Genomic DNA, 23,513 nt, shown 5'->3' with positions numbered 1-23,513 from the left:
TCAGTGTGAGTTTCTTTGAGGAGTGGGAGTTCCAGGGGTTGCGCATCCTTAGTTGTGACCCGTTTCTTCTCAGCCCTTCCCTTTTATCCTATGACTATGAAAGGATTCTTTTTTTTAACCAGCATGGGGAATCCTTCACTTCAGCTGCCCAAAAGCCAGACCACTACTTAATTTGAAACATAAATGGAAAGAAAAGAGAGCGAGAGCGCATTAGCGAGAGGAATAGTCTTCATCACCTCTGTGGACCAAGACAGCAAGTGGTGGGAGGCAACTTTCAGCATATTGACAAAAAAAGTGTCTATATTTTATTGTTCAGTTGCCAGAGTCACCAATGTTTTACTGATCATTTTATTAGTTCTATGTCAAAGACTTCACTTTGGCAATGACCTCACAGCACTTCATATAAAAAACCAACAAAAAACAACCAACCAACAACCTTGCTTGCCCACAGCATCAAATCAGCATCATTGAACTAAAATGAAATATTTTTGATGGGGCAAGTGATACTTGCTCAAGCCCAGTGCAGATCCCCAGTCTGCCACCTAGTTAGTGGTTTTAGCCTTCACTCTCACATTGCACAACTCTGTCTTGAATGAGTCATGAATCATTCCAGCCCGTTTCAACTAAAAGAGTGGCAGAATTATTCTGATTTTATTTGGAGTAACTTTGATGTCACAAAAATTCTCTGAGGTTCTACCTCATCAGATAGAGCTTTTCCAGCCTCCTAATTTTGAAGGCCACTAGAAAAAAAATCAGGGACAGTTATTAAAAACTTATCTAGTGAATTCTGCAGTCACATTTTCCTCACAGAGGGGATGTTCCTCTGCTAAATTACCCAGAGAAATATTTGATTAGTAAAGAGCTAAACCCTAAGCAACAACTGAAGTCTGACCAACCCTGCCATAATCACAAATCACCTCTTGGAAAATGATGTCTGACATTATCATCTCCTCACCATAGGCAAAACAGTCCCTTCCATCTGCATCACAGTCCAGTATCCACATAACCTGTGCCAGCCTCCCACCAGCATTCATAGGAATCCAGGCCATGAAAAAACGAGAATGGGGAATTAAATACTCTCTTTTATTGAATTACTTATGATATCTATGCCTATATAGAGGTATATAGGGAATGTACTTATGGACTGGCAAGAATACTTTGCTTTTTTTTTAAAAATAAAAGTTGCTATTCCTTCTCTTTGTCTGACCTGCAAGGTTAATGAAGCAGGAATGTTCTGTGGAGCTCTTGCTAAGCACTAGGATTTTTTTATCCAAAGGGTTTACTTGGCTGAAGCAGCCAGAAGGATTGTGCTACCATTGCCTTTAGCTGAGATTTGCAGAAGCCCAAACCAACAGCAGATGGTCTGAAGCCTAGGATGGGGATCAGATTTAAAGATCTGGGTTCATCTTTGGTTACTTTTGAAATTAAATTTCTCAAACACAAGAAATCCACATGAGCCACTCATGTTTCCTCTGCACCCCTCCCACTCACCCACCTTCACTAGCAGTATGGTTCAGGCAGACTTTGAATCCACCAAAGAGAAAAAGACTGTACTCGCACAACTCCCAGACCAACTAGAAGTGGGATGTGTTGGAAACATTATGAAAAAATCTATTCCCAGGAGATCTCAGCAGACTAACAAGTTCATATTGCTCAGTTACATTTCAGACAGACAGCGTTGAATATGCAGTAATGTTAATGACAGGAGGTGGCACAAGTCCTCCCCATCTGCTGAGCCTTCAGCAGCCAGGCATCTCCCTGCTCCACGGTACTGCTGGGAATCCATGCTAGACAATCACTTTCCCTTTTCCAGTTCTGTTCTCCCTGGTCTAAAACCGATGTCAGCGCACAAGCACATTTGTTAATGCAGTGAAAAGCAGAATGCATGGAAATGTATTCTGTGCTTTTCAGACTCCAGTTCCCCTATCTTTTGAGCTAGCTTTAAACTTCAGGTTAATGATAGCAATTAAATAACCCAACCTTATTACAAGTGTATCATCTTAAGTCCATTAAATTAGTAGATCTATACTTAACATATATTGCTCAGTCATAAATATTTCTCTATAGTTTAAACACATAAAGCATAATTCATTATAGCAGGAATGGCTTAATATTCAGCATCAGCAGCACTAAAGGAAAAGCAGCGTGTAATACCAGGCTTTAGCCAGCTCTTCCATCCAAATCTGCACCATAGCATTTAGAGCCAGAATCAGTGACAAGCTTTTCTAAACTACTTCTGAGCAGTAAATATGTGATACATCATCTCATCGGAGAGATCAGAGAACATGTGAGCCCAGAATTAATACAGCACAACATCACATCAGGCAGGCAACACACAGTATTCATAGCCTTACCTGCGCTTACTAGCAACACTAGAAAATTTGAAGGGTACTTTTAGAAGGTTTGGTACATCCTAGGCTGCAGAGCTGGTGCTACCTTAGGCGTGCTCAGCTCTCACTTCTCTGAAGTCCTGCTGACTTTACAATCCAGCTTCTTGTGAAGATGGGCAAGCCATGTGGGTGTAAACAAAAGCAGGCTTCACCTCGCTGTATAGGATGTATAACTTCTGTAGCACAAGAATATGACAAAGGTTCCTGAAAAGGCTTTTATATGCTGCTCCATCCTCATGACAACCTGACTGGAGCTATGCCTAGGCAGACAGTCTTGCTTTACAATCTATTATGTGCTCCAGGCAAGCTATCCGTCAGAACTTCCTTGCATTTGCAACATCTTTGAGGGATTCTGCAGCACAGAGACTATTAATGAAGGTAAGGGAATCGGGATCAGAACAATAATAAATCTAAGAAAGAGATCCCCAGTTAGTGTTTGTTCTAGGCTTAATGAGCCATAGTAGGTGCTACAGAAAGCATTTAAGTTAGAGATCACAGAACATAGCACTGATCTCCCCAGTGAATTATATGTAATGTTTAATGACCTAAAGATCTATAACCCAAGCTCAAAGATCTATATCATTATGGATAATTTCTTACAAGGCTTTGACTAAGCACTCAAACCCGTCATCAGCATATCTAGTGGACAAAAATCGCATTATACGACAGCATTCTTTGCGTGTGAAGTTTGTTTGCCTTAAATATAGCCAAAACTGAACCCTGAACTCTGTTTTCTCATTATATTAGCCTAGTTTTAGGTTTGAATCTGATGAATATTTCTTCATATGAGAACCCCCCTTGAAATCAATGGAGTTACTTGCAGGTAAAAGAATCGGCACAGAAGGATGCTTCATTTGCTGAAATGCTATTGATGGCAGGACTGTGGTGCACACTCTGTGAACATCCCCCATCTTCACTGTTTTCCATTCACAGGTTCAATGTCAAGTGGAACAATTACAAGAATCTAAAGGAAAATAAACCAACTCTACAGTATGAACCCTTGCTGGTATAGGTAAACTAATTAGATAGAACTGACATTTCGTTGGCAGCCAAAGCCCAAGAGTACAGAATTTCAAAGTCGTTTTGCTGGCCTGGCTTATTTCACTCAACAGATCTGGTGAACTTTATTAGCAAAAGCACTTTTCCTTCAGTAAAAGATGAGTCTACACAAGGGCTGTTATGTTAGTACAGTTACGCTAGCAAATCTCTTAAGCAGAGGCTGATCCCAGCAGAACTGTAGATGAAGGCCAAAGTTCAGATTCATAAATCAGAAACCACTGGGTACCAGCTGAGACCTAGTAGCTGCCTGTGAGCATGCTTTTTACTTGCATCAAAAGCAACTTGACACAATAGTTTTAACGTCTTTTACTGTAGCTTAAATTGGCTCGTATACACTGTGAACAAAGAAAATATTCACAGGTAACTTGCATCAGGTTTTTTTCCATGCATGGTAACTTGTTAAACCAAAGTAAAGCGACCCAAGCACCTGTAGAAGAGTCAGGGGAAGGGAATACTGATCTTCCTTCTTCTCACACCTGACACAGAAATTAAAAAAACACTAGCATGTACTGACACTTGCTGAAGTACATGTTCCATTTTCCATCACTCAAGTTCTATTGAATCTTCAGACCAAGAGGGGTTTCATCTTTTATTTTGTTGGGTTTTTTAAGCCAAAGATCTTGCAGGTTACATTTTGATCTGATTTGTTCTGCTAAAGCTGATTATAAATCTCCAGGGTCAGAGAACAAGTCTTCCCCAATGTTTATATCTTACCAAGCACACTGTAGACAATCGATAAATCAGTCATCATCTCAATAAAAGTTTGTATACGTTTCATTAGATCATTTAAACGCATGTGTCAGTAACTGTATGAACAGCCTCCAAGTGAAGCACTGCGAAACTCCATAGCAACACTAATGACATCAAGGAAAGGAAAGACAGCCTTTGAAAAATGGATAACTGGACAGGTCATGGCTTTCAGCCACACTCGATCCCTTGGCCTTGAGCGTGAAATGCACTGTTCATTCCCACAACTGGTGAGGAACTGAATAAACAGGAGACAATTTAAACGAGTGATGCTCTCCTTCACATTGATGTAATTTTTAAACACACAATTGCTTCCCGTTGGGTTCTTCACTTGTGGTAACTCAGGAAGAAATCCTGAGTTTCTAACAGTCATTGCTGCTGTTAGAAGCAATGACTAGGACAGCCAATAACAATGGTCAGAGAAAACCCCAAGAGGTGACACAAGTGACAGCGAGTACCTGTCCTGGCTGTTACAAGCACAGATTTGTGGTGCTGTAGGGAGTACCAAGGCTTCTTAGCTGTACATGCAAAGCTGAATCTTGCCAAGGGCTCAGATAGCTCCTGCCACTGAAAGAGGATGAAGAAGGACAGAAGCCCAAGGGAGACACCTGAGCACTGGATTTGCCACTTCTCATGCTGCAGCAAGTGCTGCAGTTGCTGCTCCTGGGGGGATGCTCTTTGCCCTTGCAGTAGCTGCCATTCCACCAGTGCATCCTTTCCTCCCCTGGCAGCAGGCAATTCCAGATAATTTGGGATAATTAAGGCAGACAGTGGGGCCATAGCTCTTTTGCTGCCCCACCACTCTACTACTACCTTGGACTGCTCACTTTGCCTAAAAAGCCCATTTCTGTCTGCTGTGTAGCCCTGCTCCTGGGCCTGCACAGCCTGAGCAACAACCCTGTGACTCATCCTCTCTCCCTCATTACGTAGGGAGGTGAATTTTACTTGTGATCCTGTTCTTGATCCTCCTAAGATCCAGCAAAACCCAAACTGGTCCCATTTGCTGTCATCAAACGTGTTGTAGGAAAAGGCATTTTGCACAGAGTGATGCTTGGAGATAGGAACATGTTTCCAACATCACATATCAAACTGCAGGTTATTTAAAGGTTGGATAGAAACCATCACCTGCCCTTTCATACAACACCACCAATTATTTCAAGAGTTCAGAGCCACAGCTCTTTAACTTGAGTGGAAAAAAGAAAACAAGCCTCTAATCCTGTCCCAGCTCGTCAACTCCACAAGGCATCTGCAGCATGAGCACCTCTGCCCTTTTTGGTGCAGGTATCCTGCCATAGCTCTGTACAAGCCCTGACTGGGTCCAGATGTGGAGAGCAATTGAGAGGATGTGGATCCACAGGCTGAAATGGGGCCCAAACTACCTGGCATCTTGCTCTTGTAGGGACACTGAGGAAGCAGGATCTGCATAACACAGCTTTCCAAGCTCAGCCGGAGCTGCCTATGTGCTTGGGAGGCCCTTAGGTGGCTGGTCTGCAGGGAAACTGAGCACTACAGCACACAGGTCTGAAGCGTCACTGCTGCGGACTCAGGGGTGACAAAACCCAGTGTTCATAGCACACCTGCCTGGAAGGGGCAGAGTCTGCACAACAGGGACTCTCCTCTGGTCACCTCAGAAAAGGCTCATCCAGGAAAATACTCAATAGAGCTGACTGAAAAATCATCCAGACATTTTAAAGAGTGCTTATTATTTTTAATATCTGCATTTCAGATTTTCCTGTGACTACTATTATTATTCCTCTCCTTTAATAAGTAGAAAAGGACAGGGAAAAGCCAAGATATTTCCTGATGTATTTTGTTTCCCTTTAGATAAATAAACCTGTAAACATTTCAAAAGATGCTCTGAATTTTGTTTTCAATACACATAACCCACGTCATTTCCTCTCAGAAATATATTTGTGGGAAAGCTCAACCAGTTCTCATATTGACATTCAGAATAGGCAGCTTCTGATTTCAAACTAAAGCTGTCAATAACCAGGCTACTCTGCAATGACTGGCCTTCATCAATGTGTGGGACATACTCCTTTCATTGCTGTAAATTCATACACTTGTCTTCTGCAGGCTGTGATACTTTTCCTACACTACTAATGTCCCTTACAGATACTGTTTTGCCCTGATGCATAGCAATGTCAGTAGAAAAAAACAGAGTACAGATTAAGTCAAAACATTTTTTCTAATGGCTCATTTTGCCTCAAAACAAACAAGTCAGTAGTAGCACAAGCGAGATCTGGTTTTACCTATGCTAATGGAGTGTGTGAGTACAACTGTAAAAAAACCCCAAATAGCTCTTTTACCACCTGTCATATGGATGCAAAGGTCCAACTCCAGGATGTTCTGTATAGCAATTGTTTCCAAGTGGCTTTGCCAAGAATCACACAGGTATCAGCCAGCAACCAACTTGTGCAATCCCTCATCCATCAACAAAGCTGATCTACTCACTCACAAGAGCAAACAGCTCAAAGACCACACAACTCAATGCAGCAGCATACTCTTGCCACCAAAAAGCTCACCCTTCCCTTCCTCTTGCTCTCTACTGATGTTAAAAGAGCGCTTATTGCCATAAAACACGAACACCAGAAGAGAGCCAGCATGCTGGATCTGAAGTGCACCGTCTGCAGGTCAAAAGACTATTGGTAAGTTTGTAGACAGAGTTTAATATTTCTATTATTCTGCGGCACGTCATAGAAGCGAATGCGAGGTCATTAGTCCATAATTTTATAGCTATTGACAGGTCTCCCACTACAAAAACTCAAGATTATTTTGGTATGCTACCTTGTCTTCTTCGGTGAGATACGAGACTTTTTATATATTGGGATCAGGTTTTTTTAAGAGATGGATTCCTTCAGGAAATAACAAAACAAAACAAAAAACAACAAAAGAAAAAAAAATTCTAACTTTGAAGTTCCCAAGTGTGTTTTTAAAAACCTTTTATAAAACAAATGCAGGGGAGGAAAGGTCTCTGAACTCATAGGATGTGAAGGTAACCTTCAAAATACCATTTAAATACAACCTATGCAGTAATGTCTACCCGAGTTGCCAAAGAGCTTGAAGCAATAACACATGAACAACTGTCCAGTTCTGCTTCTATAATAAGTATCCACACTGACTATTTCAGTGCTCAAAGACCTGTAAAGGGAACAGCATTATTACTCCAGGGATCTGTAAAATACAGTGCTGTCAACCTCAAATACTAAAAAACATCCCATATCAATTCCACTTCCCCAAAAAGACAAAGGACTGGGTAAAAATTATTAAATTAAATGCTTATGGGTATTGTTTTATGCTTTTATAATTTCAATTCTTTCATGTACACTGAGGTCAAAGTTTTAGGCTTTTATCCACATTCAGAAATGTAAGAAAAAAATATTGAAGTTGTCTTGTAGCCACTTGACTTTTAAGGGCAGGGAGGAATACATCACTCTCAAGCTCCCAGTTAACTTCCGAGAGAGCTGACAAGGTCAGCAACCAAATGTGACCAGCATCTCTTTTCTGGTGCTGAAGACAGGTGATTGTTGGGTTGTGAATCAAGATGACAGATTACCATCACTTCAGCATATGCTAAACTGGGCCCAAAAGGTTAAATCTTACAGGAGGAAATTGGGGAGGTTTTGATTGCACAAGTGCTCCATTTATTCATCACATTTATTCATCTACTCTGATAAAGACTCACCCCTCAGCCCAGTCTACTAAAGATGAAGTCATCACTGTAAGTCATCACCTCCTCCTTAACATCAAAGGACCTCATCCTTCTTGCCTTATATTTATGTTACTGAAAATCAATGACAAACGCATGTTGTGCAAATAAAGCCAAAAACACAGTCCTGATAACCAACATAAGAAGAAATAAAATTGCCACAATGCAAAAGAGAACCACCCCATGAACCCATGTCCATAAGAGGATGCAGAAAAGAAGCACCATCAAGGCTGTTAAAATACAGATTGTACCTCTCAGCCCTTCAGCCCAAGAGAATGAATGTCAGAATGAAATAGCAAAAGCAGAAACATCAGCAATGAGAGCCATATTACAGCCCTGCTTTTAAGAGCAAGCTTTGATCTGGTGCCGAGTGTGGGGAGATGAGAGGACAGGATGGCGTTCCCATTTCTGAGGCATGACATGGTGCAAGCTTCCTTTGCTCTGAGCAAGTTCTGGATTTCTCCCACTGCCATGCTCAGGACAAGGAACAGAACCCGTACAAGTTTCCCACCATCCTCCCCCGACCTGCCCTTGTCCTCAGAGAGACTCTTGAATCTGTAAACATAAGCAAAATCAAGACAGTTGTGTTGGCTCCTCTGAAAGATTTCCCCCAAGTCAGAGCCTGGTTTAATTTCCTTCACAATAACATACATTTCTGCCTCTAGTTACTATGAAGCGCAGGGAAGGGAGAGGCAGCAAGAGCAAGTCTTCATACAAGCAATGCTCTGAGCAATGTTCCTCACTGTGCTGGCATACGCTGCCCTTCTGTGGCATCAGACATTCATTAAATCAAAAGGCTTGGCTGTGCTCTCCCAGTTGCTAATAAAGCATGCTGCATAGAGCTATGGAGCCCTGCTCCAGGCACAACCCCTGCTACAAGCTCGTCCATAGTGAATTCAATTCCACCGTATTTGCATTTTGTTTGCATAAGGACTTTGACAATTTCAGAGAACAAAATTTGTGTAGCATTAACAGCTCGTTGTGGCTCTCTTTTTGTTCTCCTGAGTTATCCAAGTTCAAGCTGGACAGACTTGAGAAACAAACGGTGGTTTGCAACCAATCTGAATGTGCTCCATTGGAACAGCTCCCAGTGGAAAAATTTTAGCTCCAATTCAACTGCCAGTTGAAATTTTGCCTTGATTTTATGGCCAAAAAGATGAAAGAACCAGGCTCTTCTAGTTTTCCACAAAGGCCCCTTACCACTGGGATTATTCTCATCATTACAACAGTAACAGCAATGTAGTAAAGAACCTTGGGACTTACAAAAAGTTGGTTTGAACTAACCATGTTTCAGACAGATTAGAGAGATCTGGTGCAAAAAGCCTGCCACCACTGTGTTCCTGTGTCTGTCCTTACCAGCATTGTGCATTCCTCTTGCCAAGCCTTTGCAGAATACCTTGAAGAGAAACTATCAAATGGCCAGACTAGCTGTGATCCCACAGAGCTTGTCCTGCCCATCCCCTCTGTCCTAGTTTCAGCCAGGGTAGAGTTAATTTTCTTCACAGAAGCTAGCGTGAGGCTGTGTTTTGGATTTGGGATGAGAAACTGTTGATAACATGCTGATGTTTTGAGTTGTTGCTAAGTAGTCAAGGACAGTCCAGCCTCTCATGCTGGCCTGCAGCGAGCAGGCTGGGGGTGCACAGGAAGTTGGGAGGGGACACAGCCGGGACAGCTGACCCAGGCTGGCCAAAGAGATATTCCATACCATATAACGTCACGCTCAGCATATAAAGCTGGGACAAAGAAGAAGGAAGGGGTGGAGGGACGTTTGGAGTGATGGCATCTGTCTTCCCAAGAAACCCTTATGCTTGACAGAGCCCTGCTTCCCTGGAGATGGCTGAACACCTGCCTGCCTATGGGGAGTGGGGAATTAATTCCTTGTTTTGCTTTGCTTGCGTGTGCGGCTTTTGCTTTACTTATTAAACTGTCTTTATCTCAAACCATGAGTTTCCTCACTTTTACTCTTCTGATTCTCTCCCCTGTCCTACCGTGGGGGAGTGAGCGAGTGGCTGTGTGGGGTTTAGTTGCCAGCTGGGGCTAAACCACAACACCCTCCCATACCAATCTTGGAGCAACATGAGGGCTGTTGGCTCCTGTCGGGGACCTCTCACCAATGCTACGCTCACAGCAAAAGCTGACTTTTGCCTCAAGCACCAGATCTAACTAAAAAGGAAAGTAAAAAGCATATTACCCTGCTGTTTTCAAAGTTAGCACAACATACCACCTCAAGATGAAATGTTTGCTACCATCAGATCCATCCATCTTCTCTGGAAGGAGTAACCTTTGCCAGCCTTACTTGTGTTGGTAAAGGGGCAACAAAGAGTCTTTTATCTGAAAGCACGTTTCCCTGGAGATCAAAAGTATATTCTTTAGTTTTCAAATCTTCCCTCTTTATCCTTGCAGTTCCCATATACGGGAAAAAAATGGCAAAATGTTAGTGAGAGTATATATAAATCACACCAACCACTGATCCTCTTATCCAGTAACCATAACATATCATACATTGAAAGTCTTTCTCTGAGAGAATAAACTAAGTTACATTTTGCTTGCCAGCATACTGAACCTTATGTTAGTTATTGTAAATTACTGAAAGCACAAAAGTATAGTTGTTGTGCACTCTTCTTCAAACATGGAATAGGAACATCGAAGGAAGCAGTTATCAGAAACTGCCCTTTCTCTGCCTTTGACAATAGGCTGATCTTCTCCCATGCATTATCGAGTAAAAAGCAACAGAATTAGACAAAAAATTTGAAAAAACACTTGCTACCAAAGATAATAAATTATGTTTGTTATAAATATCACCATAACTAAATAGTTTGACATTAAAATAATTAGTTATAGGATAAAAGCCTAAATAGAGCTAGTAAAAAAAAGTGAGAAAAATTATACATTCCTCATAAGTTTTTTTTATTCAAGTTTCTGAAAATTTTATCACTTCTGCAGTTGATCAAAAGAATCATTACTATCATCAATATTCCATTTTTAAATAGTAGAAGGTCATAATTTTTTTTACACAAAAAAGTCAGTGTGAAATCATTCTACTTCAGGGTAATTTTTTTTGTTGGCTCATTTGTTATCAGAGGTTCTTCCTCTAAAGAAGGGATAGCAGACAGCAAGCAACTGAGTTGTTGTCAAGGGATTCTTCTAGAACAAAATTGCAATTTTTGCATTCTTCACTGCAAAAAACATGATGATCTCTCTCTCTCACCAAGGAAAAAATGTGTCACGAACATCACCACCACATATCTCTGAACTCAGACTCACAGAGCTATTTTAATTCCAGGGGTATCACAAAGCCACTCACAGTTGTACCCCACCCCTAGTCCTAGGACAGTCTCAGAAATTGTGATACCATCTTGTACAAATTACGCTCAGGTGAGAAAGTAAAGCAACATGAAGTTACTATTTTTCATCATAACAGGACAGAGGATAGCTACAATTTTTTGATTTAAACTAGTTTTTCCTGAGCATCTGTGTTTTTACTTGCAGGTCTCTTCATCTTTCCCCAACAGATCAATTAGATTCAGTGCTAGCTGAGACTCTACATCATGTTAAAACTTTACCTTATTTCAAGAAACACGTATGACTCATCAGCTCAGTAATTACAACAAATAAACCGAACTTCCCATCTGTGTCACTGTAAGTAGAGATCACTTAAAATCAGCACCTACAGATGCTGCTTCAAACATGCTGTAGAAATTACAAGATCGAGGAGCTGCAAGCCATCCTGATCTCTTGGTGCAGAGCAAGAGCGGTGCCTTCCTCTGGGCTAAGCACAGAGGACAGAGATGTGAAAGTCATTTAAATAAGAAAAAAATGTCTCCTATCCTTGTCTAGAAGGGCATTTTAATTATGTTTCTCAGTTTTAAAATGCACCAAGACGACTCTGTTTTATAAGTGCTCTGAAGCCTGAGGCACACATTTGTATTACAGTTGGGTGCTTTTATTGCATATTGTATTTTTAATTGTTCCTTAGAAGAGCAAGCATTTTTCCACTGAGAAATCTAATACACTATTATTATTTCTGATTCCATAATTATTTGGATCACTGTGATGCATGTCAGCCACATGACTTGTGTGTATCTTTCTTTTTAGTCCTCTCTCAAAGGATTCTGTTGTTTGGATTATGCAATCATTTTGTTAATACCAAGACAGATGGCCACAAGGAAAACACACAGGGTACTCTCTCTGATACATACTCGCCAATATCAACAGGAAAGAACAAAATTAAATTCATGAACTTTAGAGAGAAAGCACAAGCTTGTTCTCGAGCAAGGAACAACATACTGCTTTCATGTACGTAGTAACAGCTGATGACAACCTATAGGCATGCAGGTTGCAAGACTAGAAAAATCCAAAACAGGGCCTGAAGTAACCTTTAGAAGCCATATACCACAGGGCTGCAAATACCCTGTTTGCCACATGTAGCACAAAGTCAGATTTGGAGAGGATGCAGTAAGGACCCAGTACTTTGCTACCCCAGGCACCCAAAATGTTTCCTAACATCAAACCTAAATCGCTCCCCACCTGCTGCAATTTAAGCCCATTGTATCTCACTCTGCCCACTATTCATTCACCTCCTTGCTCAGCAGCCATCTACAGTTTGGAAATCTGTTCCTTTATCTCCCTGCTGTCACCCTTAAAACTAGGGCAAACCAAGTACCTAGCAACTTAGCCTCCTGCTCCCACAGCAACGCACCATCAATGCTTATTCAGTAACTTCTGCACTGAGCCCATCACTTCTGGGGGAGATTCAAGACGTGCAGCTAAGTGCGCGTGCCACACAGAACGGAGATAAACCAGATTTCAGCTTGAAGGCTTGCGGATTTGGCTGCTAAACTCACCAGTCTCCAGTTACTGAAAGGAAGTCTAACGCACCTGGAAAATTTCCATTCTCCTGATACTGACTGTTTCCCATGACGTCACTGTTCTCAACTAAGAGAGAGGCTCTTAGATGTCACTCAGTAACATCAGGAAATCCAGTTCTATCCCCACAGAAGGAACTTGTGGCACAGAAGGTCACTAAAGAACAGGAAGATTTAGTAAGAGAATCCCCACCACCAGTTAAAAAGGTCATCTTTTTTTTTAAGACTGTAAAATACCTAGAAATTTTTACTTTTCCCTCCAATGCTCCTGTTAGCATCAAAATTGTTATGTTAAATTGGGCACTACTGATACAAGAAAGCCAAACGCACACTGAATATAAAGAGATAATCTTTGCTTTGTTAAATGTGTTGGTCTCTGACATGGCAAACACCTGGTAAAAGTTTGTCAGAGCTTGGTAAATCCAGAAGTCTCAAAATATTTAACCAGAGCAAGGTGTGAGAAAAGAATTGGGCATCATTGCCAGGAGAGCTCTGCGTTTCTTTAAACCAAGTGACAAAGACCAGATCCCTCTCAGGCCAATATTCCTCGTCTTTGCAATCAAAATACAGATGCATACACTAAGCAGACACTCTAACAAAGCTTAGACCTACATATTCTGTGAGCCTAAACCTCAAGACGAAACACGGTATTTCCAATACCTTAGAAGCATCAATATAGATTTCTTTGATATTAAGCCTAGTACACCTAGTGCTCATGTACCCTCACAAGCACATTATGATACAGTATTTACTAATACAACTGTATTTTTTTCAAGCTGAAACGGGTAATAGAGATTTGGGTCTAACAGAAGTAAAGCATCATCACATAAATTCCTGCTGCTAGTTATATGGAGAACTGTCTTTGGACTGAAACACAGATCTTAAAGCTTTTCCTTTAATCTCTTGCAGTTAAATGCAAAAAGCACTGATACTGAGGAGACCATTCCTCAATTTCTGTATGAACTGAATCAGAACGTACATACGGTTTTACAACTGCATTTTGAGAAAAAACCTTCAGCTGTAAATAGCAGAAGGCAAGTGGGGTGTACCAGTGAAACAGTGGGATTCAAAACAAGAAGTCCTTTGCAAACACGACCATACTGCCTAGTGTACAAACGCCTCCATTCAATTGAATCAAACAACAATTTTTAAAGACTCCCTTAAGACAAGGGAGTATTTCCGTGGTCATTCAAGTGGATCCTATTAACTAATATCAGCTTTGTATGAAGTTCATCGTCTACCGGAGAAATAAAACCACTGGTTTTTACTATCCAGAAGTAGGGTAGATTTCTGAGAACATGTATTTGCCAGACCCAGAGACCAACCTCTGGTAAGATATGTGCAAACGTCAGGGTTGATCAGAACCTTTCTGCCAAGAAAATAGGAACATTTTGATGGTTATTGCCCAGGCCTGAAGAGAAGAGAGAGAGCTGCAAATAAACTTTTTCAATAGAGGTATAGATTACTCTAACTAAATATCAATAAATAGTTCAGAATGTAAACAACATCACAATACATTTCAGATAGTTGAAAGGAATTATATATGTTGGAAATAAATCAGAAAAACTTATTTTAGAGTTATGGCAGACTTAAAGAACCGTGAAAAATCTAAGGACTTCTGTTTTTAGCAATAGAGCCAGGCATCCTACAGTGGCATCTCACCAGGCCACCGGCTCCAGCTATCATGCAAAGCCTGGTGCTGCTGAACACTGAGACAGTCCCTCAGAGAGGGGAGCTCCTCAGTTTAGTTTTTCCCTCCAGAAACACTCTCTCCCTATGCTTACACACATGGAAATGGATACAGAAGAGCAGGTCCATCACCAGTCATCCTCACCCATTCCCAGAACCAGAGAGCAGCATTGACAGCCCCCAAGAAACCAAAGTGTTCCAAGGACCTTCACTGGAGGGGAAAAAAAAAAGTGTGTGTATATATATATATATGTGCCAGAATCAACCTCCCAGACTCAGACAGCTCTGGAGCAGAAACATTGCCTGTGTTTATCTCCACAGGTGTCTTTCAGTACTGGACTATAACTAACACTATGGTAAATAAATACAGAGAAAGGCAAAGTCCTGAATTTATATAGTGTGTTCTCAGAAGAGCTCAAGCAACTTCTCCATAGGGATCTGAAGTACTTGTGCAGTGGTCATTTATTGCTGACCAGGAATACTTTTTCCCATCTTGATATTTTAAAACAGATTTTTTTATTGCATTAATTCCCATGCTAACCCAAAGAAAAATGTCACAAACTAAAACTTAAACTAGGATCCTGAGAAAAACTGATTTTGGATCCTCATTTCAGTCCTTGTATTGCTTCATTCACTTATTCCAGCTGTTATTCCATTGTTCTGATTTTTCATTAAAAACGGTTCTGATGAATGCGCATTTTGTAATAGAAAAAAAAAGTTGTAAAAAAAGAACCCAGCAGTATTTTTATTCATACTAGTTCTATGGAATATTAGGTAAAACAGAAGGATGATATGTCAGCTGAATTCATTTTCTCCATTTGACTTTTCCTAACAAATTGTCATCTGACAAAAGTTTTGCTTTACCCTTGAGTTCTTTAATGGAACATGAAGAATTAAGACAACATGACTGTTAGTGGTACCTTCCCTAAATGGACCACTTCATCATAGCTGTTGGAGGCTGACAGAATCCCACTCATTTAATTTGTATGAGCAACTCCAAAGATTTCAGTCATACATATGAACACACCAATAAGTATTTACCACATGGCTGTGACACTGTTGCTGGTAGTAGAAATGTATTTAATCTCCTGCAGGTCACACTGAAGTGTTTTCTCTCCCAAATTATAAAGTGAAGCTTCCCATAAAGGTACTTGCTAGCACTGGGTCTCATCTCCCTGCAGCAAGTTGTTAGTATGGCAAAATGAAGATGCATTTCCCACGTAAATTAAAATTGTTCTTATGATTGCAATATTTTTGTCCCCAAGAGAAGAGTGTTTGAGGTGGGTGGATAAACAAATACTCTAATCACATTCTTTTGAAAGCTGAAATTTGATTTCAACATCAGTTACATTTTTTTCTTTTTAATTTCTTCTCTTAGCTCAGTGGAAACTATAAAAAAAACCCACAACAAAAACACGTCTTTGTAGCTGACTGCTTTTCAATCTGTGATGATTTATGTGCATGTTTGTTTTCCTTGTTACAACGATGGGTTTAAATTTTTTTTTTTTTTTTTTTTGTTACTGTTTTCACAGTGCATTTCAGGGAACAGTGTTCACTTGATTTCTAGCTGGTGAGTGATTAACCCAGGGGGAGTCAATGTGCAAATTCTACAAGCCGGCTGGGTTGCATTCACTCATGCTTCTAGTCCCACCGGCTGTATTTTTACCACAATTCTAGTGTGGGTTCTAGCTATGCATCTAGGAACACCAGCAGCGAGAAAGACCATTTGAGATTCATATGCCTCTGCGTACTGGCCCAAGAACATAGCGGTACAACACAGACCACTAGCTGGTTTGGACATTCTGAGCCTGGATATGGCTATTCATATCCCTATGAATCTGCCACTATCTCACCTTCACCGGGCCAGTGAAGGACAGACAAGTTGGCATTCCAGAAGATACAACAGTTGTATATAAGCATGGACAGTAGCAAAGGTGAGAAATCTGATTGTGGGCTGTGTCATGCAAGCCAAAAGCATTGGCAGGCCAGCTGCATTATAAAAAGACCACAAGGATGCTGTGGAAACCACCTACTTTCTGGCTTACCCTCCCACATAGTAGCTTAAGCATTTCTATGCACTTTAGGGGAACTAAACTCAAAGGGATCACACGAGATATTAGAAAAGTGTAGGAAGATGTCTCAAAGCAGTGTCAACATGCATCTATTCCGCTCACTGCATTTACATGAATAAAGTGTGGGAAGTGTTTAAGGGTTAGTTTAGGAACTTTGAAGTCATTAAAGCAGCAGCTCTGGAATTGGCTTCCTATGTAATGTAGCTGTTTTAAATATTGCCCATTTTGCATGGGCACATTGTCACTTCCTGCAGCAGCATGTTAACAGAGCTTTTAGTGGCAGCAGAGACACTCTCTGTAGTCCTTTAATATGATCATATTATTTTATCAGATTTATGGCATAACCATGCAATTGCTTCGTGCTTTACAAAAAGCCATTATGTTTTGCCACCTACACAACCCACAAGGATGTGATGCCTTCGTAACGTTTCCCTCTATAAGCCAATGATACACAAAGTACAACATGACCAGAGTGGAGCCATGTCCTGGATCTAAACTGGAGAGAAAGCAGCAGAGAGAGAGTTGTAAAGGAACAACAGGACATAGGGGGACCCCGTGAGACTATGGTTTGTATTTCTGCAGTCTGACCACAGGTGCCGGTCTACCTGGTCAGCAACATCTACACCTGCCAGAGCAGAAGAGAGCCCAAGGTGACCAGATCATTATGTTTCACAAAGCTAGGTAGCTGGTGAGAGATGGAAACCCGTATTAGTGCTCTGAGAACAACATGAGCACAGCCTTCTCTTGTGCTTCAAAGGACCTACACCCATGACATTATCCTGCTCAAAGTCTCTCAAGGAAAGTTTTCAACTTAGTCCTTAAATGGGAACTATTCATTTCCAGAACAAATCTTTAAGAGGGTTCAAGCTGCTATAGAGACCAAGAGCAACATCAAGCAGAAGAGCAAGATTTGCAGGGTCTGGATGCAAAAAAATCCTGAAATAATGACTGTAGGGAACAGGTGAATGCCAATAGCAAGAGCAGTGGACCAAGAAAAAATAGCAAGACCAAGACTACAGAAATGAGCCAAGATAGATGCACTCGCATCATAGGCAAATGCACAATATAAGAGTAAGTAATGTGGGGGTGGCAGTTCACTCTGCATATTTACATTGGTCTTCACTCTGTATTCACAGAGCTCTTTGATATACAGGAGTAAACTTCTGGGAGGCTTATAGGGATTTAGACATCAAGCTAAAACAAACAAAACACTCCTGTGTGAGGAGGAGCAGTAGGTACACATAGTTATTAGAAGTGTTTAAACTAGTTGTTACAAAGAAAAAGCTCCATCCCTTCTTCCTTGTTAATTTTGTGTATGGGAGAGTATTGCCACCTTTCTAGCAGATTTTCCACAGCATTGCAATTCCTGTGCTGTGGGACTTGGTGTCCTAACAGCAGGAGAAAAGAAACCATTGAAAGATGGAAACGTAACAAGAACCCAGGAGAAACAATTCAGAAGGTTGTTCCTGTTCGTTCAGACTGTCCCTGCCATTCCAGTCACTATCTTTATGCTTTTGCTCCTGGGAATTTTTAGTTGAAATATGGACTAGAGAAGAGGAGGGCTTCAAGAAGGCAAAGACCAGCCTTGCACTGAAAATAGTGAGTTTCTGCTTTGAAGCACACAGGAGTGCTCAATGTCAAAAAAAACAGACCCCATGGGCATGTCCAAATATCACCACATCACTGTATTATATTCCCTGAAGTCTATTGCCCCTTCTCACTACCACCATTATCTCTGCCCTCCATGCTTCCAACAAATGCTAGTGGAAAAAAAAAAAATCAACAATGCTCAAAATATTCCTGGTCCAGACAAGGCACAGGAGAAGCCTGAACTCAAGACAATCCCTACTCAGTGTTTTTGCATCTCATAAGCTGGTAATTACCTGAAGTTTTAGATGATTCACTAAGCAAAAATATAAGAGTTAATCTTTTGAGATTCATCCATCAGTACAATGGATTCTTTGCATAAGAAATTTGAAGAGAGGGCAAATAAGGGAGAAAAAACATATATAAGCAGAACCAAGAGACTTATCACCTGGCCACAGGTGAAAGTCTCTCTCTTACTTCTGTGAACAGATTTTTCAGCACTGACCAGCTATAATATGTCCAGTCTCTACTGGCTAGAAGGAACACATTAGTTTCTCAAAAAGGTGGTTAGGAGTATGAAGAAAAAAAAACAAACAGTGGGCAAGTCACATGTGAATGGGAACTTTACATTCAGAAATATGGACTTCAAGAACACAGCGTACAGACAGATTTTATTTCCCCCACCCACATTCAAGGTGTGGATAGTTAGCTCTTTTGTGGAAAAAAAAGGCCAATTAGAACACGAAGATTTGGAGGCAGTGCCTCCTGCAAAGTTTAAGGATGCACAGAACAAAATCCGGATTCAATGTTGTATAATAGCAGCAAAATTATTTACTAAGACATTTCGATTCCTTCATAACACCTTGCACGCACATTCCTTGAGCAGCTCACCCTGTGCTCCTCTGAATCCCACTTATGTGCAGGGAGCCTTGGCAACCTTGTGCAGCCACTTTGCTTTCTGGACACATTTGAAAGCTCCAGTTATTAGAAGGCCTTTGACATCTTTCTCAATTGCTTTCTCACATCCCCTTTTTGGGAGACTGAAGGGAAAATTTCAGTTTTTAACACATATAGTTATCTACCCGCCACTGTCCCAGAGGTCACCTAACAATTCCATTTCAACACAACATATTTTGCATATTGGCGTAACGTGACAGTTCTTTCCATGTGTTTTAAAGATCGGCTTTCTCTGGCACTGAAGATATCACAGGCAAATATCATGCCCACAGCTGAAGAAAGGAAGCGGTGCACAAAGCCAAAGGAGAGTAACATTCAAACCGGCAATACTAACTCTCTTTTAGGGCATGAGCCCAGAATGCACGCTCTTATTAATTGTTTACTAATCCAACCTCCATTTGAGATCTGTTTCAAAAGCTCCAAAAGTAAAGAATATATCAAGTTCACATTTGACCAGGTAGACATAAGAATATATGAAGTTATTTTCTCCTCCAAATGGAAACTGAAAAGGAATATTACAGCCCATACAAAACATTTTTGACAAAACATTTTTCATTAAATAAAATGTTATTTAATGACATTTTGGGTTTAGTTACATATCTGGGGTCTCAAGTGAACTCAAGTGAAGTCCCAAATTTAAAAAAAAAAGCTGACCTTGTGAATCTGAAAATGGATGTTTCAGCAGCTCTACTTCACAGACAGTGAAAGGTTTGATCACGTTCCAACAGGGAATTTCAAAATCTTAAAGGCTGTTGCAAGACAGAATTTCTTGTTCCTCAGCCAGCTCTTTTTGGCATAGTCATAATCATCATAATCAGAGATTTATGTATTGTCTTTTATCCCCATAGAACTTAAAGCAGTTTGCAAATGATTGTGATCATAAAAAGCATGTACAAAACAATCACGCTCACACTCTTCATTAAGCAAAAGAGGTTAGTCTGCACTGAAGCATGACAGCTGTTGAAGAAAGCAGAGTTATGCTTTAAGAATAAGTGTGAGGAAAATGTAACAACTAATTGAACAGAAAGATTTAAGTAAGCAACTTATAAATATTATAACTGAATTTAACTAGAAGATGAAAGCAAACAAGCAAGCAGTCTTGACCAAGACAATGTGTAAAAATCTGTGCATCATCTGCTGTCTCAAGAAAGACTCCTTCCAGCTGCACTTGTCTCTGTAACCCCATGGGTTTAGTCCCTAAACTAAGTACCACATGCCTGGTTCCACCTGATACAGGAAAACTCAAGTCAGAGAGGTTTGTGCATACAGTTTGTTAGCATGTCTGGAGAAGTCACCAACTTCACCATAAACAGCTTCTCCAAGACAACCAGAATGGAAGTGAAATGTCACAGTAGCTGTTTCCACAGCTCTCATTTACATGATACTGGATTTTTTTTTTAAATTGTAAATACCAATATATTCAGTTCTTTACACAACATTTGAGTCACAGTTACCACATCTGTAAAGTCAAACAGCAAAGAACTTGAAGCCAGTTGACATGATTCCAAAGAGGGGGAAAAGGCATTTATCGTTCACACAGCCTTAGAAGATCCACATGCAAATCTCATACCATTTGGGGCTTAAATTCATGGAATACTCCTGTGAGAGAGTATTGCACTTTAAAGATTATCATGTCAAAGAGCACAGCAGAGAGAGCTCTGACAAGGAAGAAACTTCCAAGAACTTACAGAGACAGGCTTCAGCTGAACCCACGGCTTCTGGAGTAGAGTTTCTGCTCAGATAAACACAACTACCTCTGTCAAAAGCAAAGACAAGAAATTTGTAAAGTACTACATAGGAGAAATATAGTACTTATGCAAGTGCAAAGTGCTGCAAAGAAGATTGACAGGAACTCTGCCATTGTTGTGAGAGAGATTACAGCTGTAGGAGAGCATTTCTCACTGCAGTGAAAGCTCGGGCACTGAAGGCAAAAGGGACAAAAATAATAATAATAGAGTAGGAGATTGAAGGATTCATGAATGAGATGCTCTATCTTCTGAATATGTTTGAATTTATCAGAAATAGAACTTTTTTTAGAAAAACAATTGATGACTGGAATCCTCTCACATCAGGTTTAGTTGAATTTATGAAGTCACATGTAAGCCAACAAGTATAAGCTACTAAAAAAGGCTAATCACATTCACATTCTAGCCTCTTTTTGTTGCTATACCAGAGTAAGGGGGAGAAACTATATTTGACCATCTCCTCAGTGTCCTCAACCAAAGGGGAATTTTATAGGAGATTTAAAAGCTTCTAAAATAGTGGAATGAGTTAGGGTCACTACAGAGACAAAAAGCTACCCTTGCTCCCTAACTGAAACTGTCAGGTGTCTTGGCAAGAACTGAGGCCTGAACCCATAATAGTTCAGAGCATGCATCTGCTGTTTCCCTTGCCGTGCTCAGTGTGGATACAAAGGTGAGTCAGTCTGCTGTGTTTTTGTTACAGCCCACTTTGTTCAAACCTAGCCAGCAAAGTATACTTGGACTCACCCTAAACCCTATGCTAGAAGTAGTCACACATCTAAAATGGAGCAAAAAAGAAACAGTTTAAGCAAAGCTGAGTACAGTTTGCACTGGCAATCTCTGAACCCAAGCAGGTTCAGTAGATGTGGACCACAGTTAACAATAGGGAAAGATTTAGAAATGGCAAAGTAACTTCAGTCGAAACCATGTCTACTCCAGGTAATAGTTTCATATCTTCTCTGCTGAGAAATTTCCAGAGAAGGGTTCCCAGGCAAGAAGGGAAAATAGCCAATGGCCTTAAAAGTTCTTAATGCAACTCAGAGGAAAGGGGGAAACGGAAAGCAGACCCTGAGCGCAATTAAAAATTCTGTTTCTTTTTTTAACGAAAGGCCTCTCAGAGAAAGGAGCACAAACGTGGCTCTGCTCATAAAATGACACTGTATCCTCCCGCACTGTATTCTCACAGGAGGCTGGGAAGTTCCCAACAGCATTGTGGAGGCTGCCTAGTGTTTCTCATTAGGATCTTAAGAAGTTATTGCTAGTACAATCCCCAAGGAAAAATTAATAAGGCTGGTTTATGGGTAGACAGAGAAACTGAGTTTCTAAACAGATACTTCAGGGGTGTGTTACCAAATCTCCCTGACTACAGTTAAGTTCCGTTCATCACACACCCCATAACGTATACCAGACTCCTTCCATATATCTTGGCAAAGATCTGCTAGCAAAATAAGTCTTTGTATCACTGAGGAGCTGAAGACTGATGAACCCTTATGCAAGCTACTTGGTGATGGAGCTGGACTTAATGCTGCTTAATCGTTTTCTCTTGCTTAGTCTTCTAAAGCACAGTACCTTGTCTGCTCACATCAGAAAAGAGTCTCTTCTGTGTCCTTTCCATGACTCTTGTGGGGCTGCTTTCCTACACACTTGTATGCAAAAAGAATGGGATTTCTGTCTCAGATAGGAAAGTTGTGGGCATCCAGCTGGCCCCACAAGCCAGCTCAAACCCCGCTTCCATAGACACACGGCAATACCAGTAAGCACCCAGGATCCAACGGCACATGGACTTGAGGCTTCATAGTTTTCAGGGCTTGACACCTGAACCTGGCAAAGCTAAGACAGCACTTAAAAGAAGTGACCTCTGGAGAGTTTATTCAAGTTTCATTAATTCTTCCTATAACTTGTAGGAATGAATTTCTACTGCGTATTTTGCCCACAGAAAGACCAGTAATCACAGAATCATTAAGGGTGGAAGAGACCTTTGAGATCAAGTCCAACCATCAACCCAACACTGCCATGCCCAGTAAACCATGTCCTAAGTGCCACGTCCACACATTTTTCAAATACCTCCAGTGATGGTGACTCCACCACCTCCCTGGACAGCCTGTTCCAATGCTTGACCACTCTCTCAGTAAATAAATCTTTCCTAATATCTAATCTAAACCTCACCTGATGCAACTTGAGGCCACTTCTTCTCTTCCTATCACTAGTTACTTGGGAGAAGAGACCAATACCCACCTCACCACAACCCCCTTTCAGGTAGCTGTAGAGAGCAATAAGGTCTCCCCTCAGCCTCCTCTTCTCCAGACTGAACAACCCCAGTTCCCTCAGCCGCTCCTGATAAGACTTGTGCTCCAGACCCCTCACCAGCATTGCTGCCCTTCTCTGGACACGGTCCAGCACCTCAACATCTTTCTTGTAGTGAGGGGCCCAAAACTGAACACAGCATTCGAGGTGCAGCCTCACCAGTGCCGAGTACAGGAGTACAATTACTTACCTACTCCTGCTGGCCACCCTATTGCTGATACAGGCCAGGACACTGTTGGCCTTAATCCTGGCACTACTAAAGCTCCCTCCAAAGCGCTTCTAAAGATCACTTGTTTTCTTTTTTCAACTAATAGGTATTACACAAAGCTATACAGTAAATTAAGAACTGAAGAAACTTGCCCCTTCCCCTCAGGACCAGGCATCTAAATAAG

This window comes from Phaethon aethereus (assembly GCF_964289735.1).
Source record: "Phaethon aethereus genome assembly, chromosome: 9".
Lineage (NCBI taxonomy): Eukaryota > Metazoa > Chordata > Aves > Phaethontiformes > Phaethontidae > Phaethon > Phaethon aethereus.
The sequence above is the reverse complement of the archived record's forward strand: the minus strand, read 5'-3'. Positions refer to the sequence as shown.